Below are 11,211 nucleotides of genomic sequence, written 5' to 3' on the forward strand. Positions count from 1 at the left end.
AAAGCGTATCAGCGAACAATTTACCGACACAATTAATACTGTAAGCCTTCCACATTGAAAGTGACCTCACTAGTTTTACCAGACGCACCCTAGCTGGAGGCGTTCAGTCGCGTACTCACACCAGATCATGAGTAGGTGCACTGTGCTATGTACACCATGCGACTCCTAGCAAGACTGAAGCAAACGCTTCTTGACATACCGGTAACCTTCCAGATATGTCGCCGAACTCATTCAGTCACTTATATATTTTATCCTCATAATGACGGAACAGACACTCAATCTGTTCAAGAAAAGTCTGTTACACCCCCGCCTTTCAATTTATGGCATTCAGAGCCGATGATATCGAAGCTTGGTTCCGCTGACCAGAAACTTTCACGGGCACGGCGTTATAGACCCACGCAAACAATTCCCCTCAGTAGTGATTGGACTGTTTCGCGACATTAACGGGCAAGTTGCACCTAATATGCTTACTAGTGATGTTTTCAAATCTTAAAATACTTCGAAAATGGCTATGCTTGAACGGGAAGATCGAACCGATCGCCAAAAGTCAGACCAGCTCTTCTACAAAATAAAATTGCAACGTGGCTTAGCAACGAAAATGTTGCTAAGTGTGCTGGAGGTCATTGGTCAACGGCCTTTCGATAAAGGCCTTTTACACAACACTTCTTATCTAAGATCCCCCAACAGGTTCAATTGGTTCTCGGTTCATTCCAAAATAACGCTTTAGGCAAACTCGTTAAATCTGCCGATTCGATTCTGAAGATCTCCAAGACCTCCAATACCGAGGCTTGTTCTGCAGAAGGAAAGCTTCATATGGCCTGAAATTACATCACAGATCTCTGTCATACTCTCACTCGTTATCTTGATATTCATCATAATCGCAGACGCACCAAAACATCACAAAGAAGCCCGTCACTGAGAATATCTATCTTCAGACTACGAGACAGATAACCCCGATTTGCATTGCATCACAAATAGTATAGAAGTCTCAGGACATCCTACAATTTTTCAAACCCTAAACGTTTTGCCGCAACGAAAGTTTCGGGAAACTTGCTCGCCGGCATGCTTTAGTGGCAGCGGGACAACATAGCCGTCTATTATATAACACTAATACGATAACGAACGTTCGCCATCTAATAGACACCGGCACAAATTTAGACGTTTTCTCCATGAATAATATTGACCGTCTACAATAACCGGTCTCCAACTTACTGGTACCGAATAAAAAACCGATCACTGCTCATGAGGAGAAAGATGTTCATCCTAACACAGGTTTACGGAAACCCATTCACTGGACTTTCGTTGTTACAGAAGATTTTGTGGCAAACATTAGTGTGGCTTCCACACATTTCCATAATCTGCTTATCGACACAGGTAAACCGAAATTAGGAGACGTAAATACTTGATTGCCTGCTTGTAGAACTGGATTTTCAGGTCATAGGTTATGCCTAGTCACTTTTAAGCCAATAGCCGATCCATTCCTCTAACAGGAACTCAACAGGTACCCTGAACTTAACAAAACACCAACTAGCTCTTGAAAAGCTAGGCTTGGCCGAAAATGAATTTGAACGTGTGATAGAACTGAGAATTATCCGACAATCAAATATTTCAAGGGGATGTTTTTTTGCACGTAGCCTCTAAGAAGGACAGTGACGATCGGCGTGCAGCTAGTGACTATCGGCAACTAAATACAAAAACTACGCCTGATCATTATCCTTTGTTACACATTCAAGACCTCACAGCTACTACTAAGCGGTACAATTTTTTATTGAAAATCGATCTAATAAACGTGTATAACCAAATTCTTTTGACTGAAAACCACACTTCTAAAACGGCTATCACCACTCCATTCGGTTTACAAATTCTTGATATGCTTTCTGGTTTGAGAAAGGCTGCACAAAGTTTTCAAAGATTCATCGATGACGCGTTCTAAGGTCTCAATTTTATGCACCCATAAGTTGATGAATGCTTGATTGGAAAGTCAAACAGAGAATTCTAGCTGGAGTAACCGAATATTGTATTCTAATGACTCGAAAGCATGGAACTGCTGTAAGTGTATATAAAGTCCAACCGGTGCCGTCCACCTCGGACACTGTAAAATGTGATCGATAGACGAACTCAATGATAATAAAGTGGAACACCCACCACCACATTAACTCCTTTTGACCTTGTGCGACTGTATCTCTTTATCAACCAATCGCAGTTTGGTGTTCATTGTAAAGCAATATTTGCTTTGTTGACACATTTTTCCTATTCTCTGGCTACTGTTCGGTATGTTATTTGTCTCTGTTTTTCCCTGTGTTAATAGACCGTACTGTTTGTTTGTACACTAACGATGTTAATTTATGTTTTAGAAACAGATAAAGTTTATCTAGTCAAATAGCTTGCTTGTTCTGACTTTGGCCAAACCAAGACTCTGTATTCGACGGTCTAGGGAATAGCTCAGAATTAAACCTGTAGGAAATCGCTTCCTACAGGCACACTATCGATTTTAAGGTGTTCGCTTTCTACAAAACAATGTTTTAGCAAACCCGGTCTGTCGAGATTCGACCACAGTCAAGCCGTTACGCAAGTTTGACGTGCTGATAAGTTTTTATCGATGGTTCACACTAGAGTTTGTGTCCCCCACCAGACCCACAACAGACAACTCTGGATGACACCACAAAAATGCACCCCCACACGATACTTATCTGAAAGGCAACTATGCTCGCACTCTATGGCATCAGGGCAACCAATAGTAACGCGTTAAACACATCCAACTCGACAGTCGTAGGTGTTCCTTAATAGTGGGTAAACAACATCTGGCAACCTTTAGCATTCTTTACGGGATGGATGCAAGATGCTGAATCAAGGCATAACACTTTCAGCAAGGAACTCCAAGCCGCATTTTGTGCTTTGCGGCACTTTTAACACTGTGAAAGGCCAACAATGCACCCCATTTACCGACAGTTAGCTTCATACTTTCACTCTAAGCTTGTTTTCAGACAACTATTTTCTTCAAGAATCTCGACAACTGGACTACATTTCGAAGTTTACTTCTGAAATGCAGTACATTTCTGGAGTAAACAATGTAGTTGCAGACGCTCGCTCTCGCTTAACTTCTTTGAACATTTTACATGGAATCGGCCTACCTAAACTCGCCCCGCTTCAAAAAGAATACACTGATATTCAACACGAGTTATCTTTCCCAACCCTGGAACAATGTATTAAACAGAGAGGACAGGTAGTGAAACTTTGCAATATGGCACACTCATTGGTAGGGACCCTTTAAATTTGCCGAAACCCTATCGATGCAACATCCCCAATACATTGCACAAACTATCTCATTCAGGTGTCCGTGCAACCATCAGTCTCGTATCTTGCCTGTTATGAATAAAGAAGTGGGGGAGTGGGCGCGATTTTGTGTAAGGTGCCGGAAATCTAAGGTGATTAAACACACAAATCGTCCCCCGGGCTCAAGCAAAACTCCCGAAGCTCTTCCACAGGAGGCTGTTGCTGATGGTATCCGACCAAAAGACATTGGGTATCTTGCGTAGGCAACTGTTTATAAATATTTGTACTTTTTGATTATGGTTGTGCTAGTTCTCCAAGTTTCAGCTCCTTACAGTAGAACTGTCTTGACGTTCGTATTGAAGATTGTTACTTTGATATTGGTTGACAGTTGTTTTGAGTCCCTTATATTCTTCAATTGTGGGAATGCAGCTGTTGCACATAGTGACAAAGAAGATTGCATAATATCCTCTTATCCACACTGTCAAACGCCTTCTTATAGTCAATGAATTTGATGTATAGTGACGAATTCCACTCAGCTGATTGTTCAACGATGATCCGTAGTATCGCGATGTTCCCTGTGCACGACCGATCACTACGGAATCCGTTCTGCTGAGCGTCTACTGCGTCTTTCATCCGGTTCAGCAGCACTCTGTTGAAAACTTTTTCTGGTGCTGACAGTAGTGTGATTTCTCTGTAGTTCTCACATTCTCTCAGATCTCCTTACTTTGGAATCTTGATGAGGTGTCCTTCTTTCGAGTGTGTTGGTGGCACTTGTTCTTCCACCCGAATTTTCCTGAATAAAACATGAAGCATACTTGCAGTTTCTTCTATGCCTGACTTCAGAGCTTCAACTGGTTTATTGTCAGGTCCCTTTGTTTTCCCACTCTTGATTTACCTGATAACCATCCTGATTTCTTGCGTCGTTGGTGGGGGTGACATCTGTTGAAAGGTCTTTAGGTGCTGCTCCGATGTCTGGTGGATTCAGTGGATCTAATCTATTCAGGAGTTCCTCAAGATATCCCATCCGTCTGTTCCTCTGCTCCTGAATCTCGGTGATTGTCTTGCCTTTCTTGTCCTTGACCAGTCCTTGTGGTTTACTATATTTGCTTGTCAGTTTCTTCGTTGCGTCATATAGCTTCCTTCTCTTGCAGCTTTTTCCACTGGCGTTGTTGGCACTTCCACGTATTTCTGATTGTCCTTTCTAATGCTCCACTTGACTTGATTGTTTGATTCGGTGTATTCGGCTTGTGCCTAGATTTCTTTTGCTCTTGTTCGGTTGTTGCTAATTACTGTCTCAATGTTCTTCCTTTCTTGAATCTTCTCCAGGGTTTCCATAGAGATCTGTTCCCTATGATGATGCTTCTTGTGACCTAGAACCTTCTGACACGTTGAAATTAGTGCTTCTTTAATCCTCTTTCAATTATCCTCCATAGCAGTTTCTTCTGAGAATTGATCCTATAAAGCTTTAAACTCTTGTTGAGAGTTATCTTGAATTCGTTGAGTTCGTCAGTAGCTCGAAGGGAGGCTGTATTGAAACATTGCAATGTTGTTTGTCCAGTAGTCTAATGCTTCTTTAGCTTCATTTTCATCTTGGCAACCAACAGGTGATGATCTAAAGCTCTGTCAGCTTGTCTCCTGGTTCTCACGTCACACATTGGCCTTGTGAATATTTTACTGATGCAAATATGATCGGTCTGATTATCCGTAATGTGATCCGGTGAGACCCACATAGCTTTGTGTATGCGTTTTTCGGGGAATATTGTGTCACCTATAACCATTTTGTTGAATGCATATAAATTTGAAGATCTCCCCACATTTTCATTCTTTTCTCTCCGTCAGTCCATGTCTTCTCGTGATATCTTCACACCCAGTGTTATCCATTCCGACTTTGGCGTTTACATCTTCCATCAGGATGGTCAGGACCTTTCCTGAGAACTTCTCCCTGAACGATTGCAGTGTCTCGTAAAATTGAACTTTATCGTTGTCATTGCTATCCTTGGTGGGTGCATAACATTGGATAATATTCATTGTGATCCGCTCCTTCCTTGTTTTGAATGATGCTTTGATGATTCTAGATCCGTGAGATTCCCATCCTACAAGTGCATTTCGTGCTACTTTGTACATCATTAGAGCGATTCCCCCGGGTGTGTGGAGCATTTTCCTCTTCGTGACCGGAGTACAACTGCATTCCTCCCTTATCTAGCCTTTGCCATCCAGCTTGTGCCTAATGCGTTTCATTGATTTCGAGTACTGCCAAGTTTTGTCTCTTCACTTTTGTTACTATTTGACTGGTCCTCCCAGGCCCCCACATTGTCCGAACATTCCATGTGCCTACTAAAGTTGTTGCTCTGGTTGTTAGAATTGGCATCGACGTTGTGACGTGTGAAGAATTTCAACTTTCATCCTGAGGCGTCATAATTCTTCTTTGAACTCGGGGGCAGAGTATAAATGGTGTGATTTGTTCAGTCTGGTTGGCGTATTTTAGCAAGAATTTTTTCTATCGGACGGTGTTGCCGACTCCGTGCTTAACACTCCTCTTTTACTCAGGGTTGAGATCGTTAGTGTTTCTAGAAGAGGTACTAAATATTAGTTTAATGAAACCTAATGAATATTTTCAGCGTATACAGATCTCCCCATACATACACTGGATAGCGTGACCATTAAAGAACTCGATGTCTTTGACCTGCTAAATAAGCTTGACATAGGTAAATCTTCGGGGCCCGATGAATTACATCCTAGGCTACTGAAGGAATTATCTAACTTCGTTGCAAGCCCTTTATTATTATTTATTATTATTATTAATGGCTTTATTCAATATTATCTTTTTGGTACAATACAGAATTCTCAGCTGGGTCGTTTACCGAAAGACTGGAAAAACGCCATAGTAAGTCCTGTCTTCAAAACAGATACAAAACACGAACCTGAGAACTACCACCCCTTTAGCCTAACTAGTGTGGTCGTTAAAATCTTAGAAAAGATTATTCGGAAGGAGCTGTTTAAGTATCTCGATAAAAACCGGATCCTCTCGGAGAAGCAGCACGGCTTCAGAATAGGTTATTCTTGTCTCACTAACTTATTAGTGGCTCGTGAAGGCTGCTGCGCTTTTAAGGACCAAAAGCTACCTGTAGACGTCGCCTTCATTGATTTCAGTAAAGCTTTTGACAAAGTTCCGCACAACCGGCTGTAATATAAGTTAAGAAAAGTCGGGATTGGAGGCAATTTATTGATGTGGATAAAAGACTTCTTAGTTGGGCGTCAACAAAGAGTAAGGGTGAACTCAAAGTTATCTAGCTGGGAAACTGTGCTTAGTGGAGTGCCCTAGGATACAGTTTTGGGGCCAGTGCTATTCCTCTTGTATGTAAATGACCTTCCTTGTCTCCTATCATCATCGGTCTTGCTATATGCTGACGATGTCAAGATATAGAGAACGATACGATGTAAGAGTGATAGCTTAGAACTTCAAAATGACCTGAAGAAGTTATCTGAATGATCTCAAACATGGCGGTTGCCGATAAATACTCCAAGTGTGTTGTGATGCATATCGGTCATCAAGGCACAGATACATACACGATGAATAACACTGAGCTACCTGTCGTCCAGACATATAATGACTTAGGGGTTATCGTTAGTCAAGACTTAAAGACGACTGCACACTGCCGTGCAATAGCCGCCAAAGGTTTTAGAACCTTATGGTCAATACGTAGAGCTTTTAGTCATGTAGACGCTAAAACGTTTTTGACTTTGTATACAGTGTTCGTTCGTCCTAAACTTGAGTACTGCATACAAGCGGCTAGCCCCTGCTTAAAAAAAGACAGTGAGCTTATGGAAAAGGTTCAGAGAACGGCAACTAAGCTGGTTCTCGGAATAGCGAAGCTTCCGTATGAATCTCGACTGGCCAAGCTGAACCTTTTCCCGTTGTCATATCGCAGAACTAGAGGCGACTTGATTACAGTTGTAGCGGTAAATAAATCCCCAAAATAAATAGCCCTGTAAGTTTTCGACATTGGATGCTGACCATATATTTTAGTGGACTCATCTAGCTGAAGGCACTCGGTCATGCATCCGCACCAGATCACGTGTGGTAACGCCGTGCTCAACATCAACCGCAATCGCTAGCCAGATTAGATCAGAGAATTCCGATATATTGGTCATCGCCAAATATACTCTTTCGATCTCCTCGACTCTGTCTTTTGATTTCTCTTGGTGGAAACGAAATATGTTAGAAGATGTTACTGGTAGAAGCGTTGTCAAACACTGAATACCTGTGACATCATCATTGGTGAGACCGACGTGATCTGGTACACCTAATTGCAACTGTGAGTCTGTTCCTTTTTGGGATTTTCATATATCATTGCCTTATTTTTTATTTTTTTTTAAAACATTGTGATTTTTTTCGTGTTTTTTCTTGGATATATATATATTTTCCCCTCGTTCATTATCGTACTTCATACTTCATCATGACTGAACAGACACCTAAAGTACTCAAGCTTAAGACTTTGTCCCCACCTTCGTTTCAACTGATGCCTTTCTGGCCCGACAACATCGAAGCCTGGTTTTGCTGCGCAGAAGCCGACTTCTCCGAGCACGGCGTGATCGATACACGTGCACAATTCCTCGCAGTAGTCAAGGCACTACCGCGCGAATTCAACAGGTACGTAACACCTAGTATGTTTACTAGTGATGTTTCCGATCCTTACGAAATCTTAAAACGCTCGATTCTTAAACGAGGAGATCTAACCGATCGACAAAGGTTAGATCAACCCTTCAATAACATCGACCTGCAACACGGTTCTGCGACAGACATGTTGCAACGGATGAGAGAGGTTATAGGCCCAAGAACTTTCGACGAAGGTCTATTCAAACAACTCTTCTTGTCAAAACTTCCCCAACAGGTGCAAGCAGTTCTGGTCTCGTTTCAGAACAACGCCTTAGACGAGCTGGCTGCATCTGCCGACCGTATTCTAGAAATTACGAAACCTACTACCGAGGTATTTTCAGTCAAAGAAAAGCCTCACACGACTCAGAATGATATAACCGACTTATGTCACACACACACGCGTTATCTTAGTCTTCGTACCGACCGTAAGAGATCGCTCACACCACGTAGAAGCATTTCACGTAAGCGATCTGTCTCTAGACCACGAGAGACAGATAACCCCGACTGGTGTTGGTATCATAACCAGTATGGAAAGTTTTCCAGAAACTGCAGAAAACCCTGCAATTTTCCCAACACGAAACCGACTGATTCGAAAAACAACTCGGGTAACTACCAAGCCGGCACGCGTTAACGGCAACCGTAGCCGGCGAACAAAGCCGTCTGTTATTCGTCACAGATGTGACAACGAGAGTTCGCTACCTCGTCGACACTGGCGCAGAAGTTAGCGTTCTCCCAGCAAATCCTAACGACCGACTACACGAATCGACCCTAAACTTACAGGCGGCAAACGGAGAACCGATCGCCACGTATGGCAAAACGTACGTTTACCTTAACGTGGGTTTACGCAAACCCATACACTGGATCTTCGTTGTTGCTGATGTTTCTATGCCAATCATTGGTATGGATCTTCTACAACACCATAATCTGATCATCGACACGCGCAAACGGAGGCTAGTAGACGGAAACACTAATTTATCCGTTTGCGTAACTTCTTTTACTGGTTGCAAATTATCCCCAGTCACAGTTAAACATATGATAGACCCACTCTATCAACCACTACTCGATAAGTACCCTGGGATACAACAAACTCAACCGAAACTACCGTGTGTAACCAGCAATGTTACACATCACATCACGACTACAGGACCACCTGTATTTTCTAAAGCACGACGACTAGCTCCCGAAAAGCTAAGGTTAGCGAAAAACGAATTCGATCACATGATAGACTTAGGGATCATACGACCGTCAAGCAGCGCATATGCATCTCCGTTGCACATGGTCTCTAAAAAGGACAGCAACGATTGGCGTCCAACTGGTGACTATCGGCGATTGAATGCAAAAACCATTCCCGATCGTTACTCGTTGCCTCACATTCACGATTTGACAGCTACCTTGAAAGATACAACTGTCTTTTCGAAAATCAACTTGGTTAAAGCGTATAACCAAATCCCTATGGCTACTGACGACATACCGAAAACAGCTATCATAACTCCTTTCGGACTCTATGAATTTTTGCGAATGCCTTTCGGTCTAAGGAATGCTGCTCAAACATTCCAAAGATTCATAGACGACGTTTTTCAAGGTCTCAACTTCGTACACGCGTATGTTGATGACTGTCTAATCGCAAGTCCGGACAGAGAAACACATCTCAAGCATCTGGATCTTGTTTTCGAACGATTACAAAAACATGGCATTACTGTAAACGTTCAGAAATGCCAATTCGGAACCGACTCGTCAGACTTTCTGGGACACACTATCGATGCTCAAGGCATTCGACCTCTTAGGACCAAAGTGGCGGCCATTCTGGATCACCCAGAACCGACCACCGTCAAGCGATTACGCACGTTTAACGGCCTCGTAAGTTTCTATAGACGTTTCATACCCAAATGTGCACTACTGATGAAACCTCTGACCGACCAACTTCGTGGAAATGCGAAATCCATTAATTTGGACGACACCGCACGAAAAGCATTCTCCACAGTTAAGGAACTGATCGCTAAAGCGACAATGCTCGGACATCAGGACACCGAAGCACCCATTAGTATCGCAGTAGACGCATCGGACTCGGCAATCGGAGGCGTCTTACAACAATGGGTTAACAACTCTTGGCAACCCTTGTCATTTTTCTCTAGAAGGTTGCTAGACACCGAATCGAGGTACAGCACATTCGGTAGGGAACTCCTAGCTATGTATTGTGCTGTACGGCATTTCCAACACTATATCGAAGGCCGTGAATTCACTCTTTTCACCGACCATAAACCGCTCACTTTCTCGTTAAGCTTTCCTTCTGACAAGTACTCCCCCGTGAGTCTCGACAACTGGACTACGTTTCGCAGTTTACTTCAGACATTCAACACATCTCTGGAGCAAACAATGTAGTTGCAGACGCTTTATCTCGCATAACTTCCTTGAACAGTTTCCAAGGAATCGACCTTCTTAAACTCGCCGAGCTTCAAAAAGAAGACAGTGATCTTCAGCACGAGTTATCGTCCACAACACTTAAACTACGCATCAAACAGATGGGAACAGGTAAGGAAATTCTACTTTGTGACACATCTACAGGTAGGAATCGCCCAATCGTGCCGAAACATTATCGACGCAATGTCTTCAATACATTGCACAAACTTTCGCATCCAGGCGTCCGTGCAACCATCAAGCTTATAGCAGAACGGTTTTGCTGGCCTGGAATGAATAAAGACGTGAGGGAGTGGGCACGCTCCTGTGTAAGCTGCCAAAAATCTAAGGTTATCAGACACAATAAATGTCCTTTAGGCTCATTTAAAACTCCCGATGCTCGTTTCGACCATGTCCATCTGGATTTGGTAGGACCTTTACCAGATTCAAATGGATACTCTTATCTCTTAACCTGCGTAGACCGTTTCACTCGATGGCCAGAAGCAGTACCTATTAAGGACATCGCTGCTGAAACAGTGGCCCGCACCTTCGTTGAACGATGGGTAGCAAACTTCGGCTGCCCTTCAACCATCACCACAGACCGCGGACTTCAGTTTGAATCTGAACTTTTCCGTCGTCTGACCACACTTTTAGGAATCACTCGCTTCCGAACGACCGCCTACCATCCACAAGCAAACGGGTTGGTAGAACGTTTTCACCGACAACTAAAAGCTTCACTATCAGCTGCAAACGTTTCACAGTGGACCGACGCTCTTCCACTCGTCTTACTAGGTATCCGCAATGCAGTGAAAGCTGACATTGGATACACTGCGGCTCAACTGGTTTATGGAACGACACTTCGACTTCCAGGAGAATTCGTGGATCCT

The sequence above is a fragment of the Schistosoma haematobium genome, chromosome 4, assembly GCF_000699445.3.
Source record: "Schistosoma haematobium chromosome 4, whole genome shotgun sequence".
Taxonomy (NCBI): domain Eukaryota; kingdom Metazoa; phylum Platyhelminthes; class Trematoda; order Strigeidida; family Schistosomatidae; genus Schistosoma; species Schistosoma haematobium.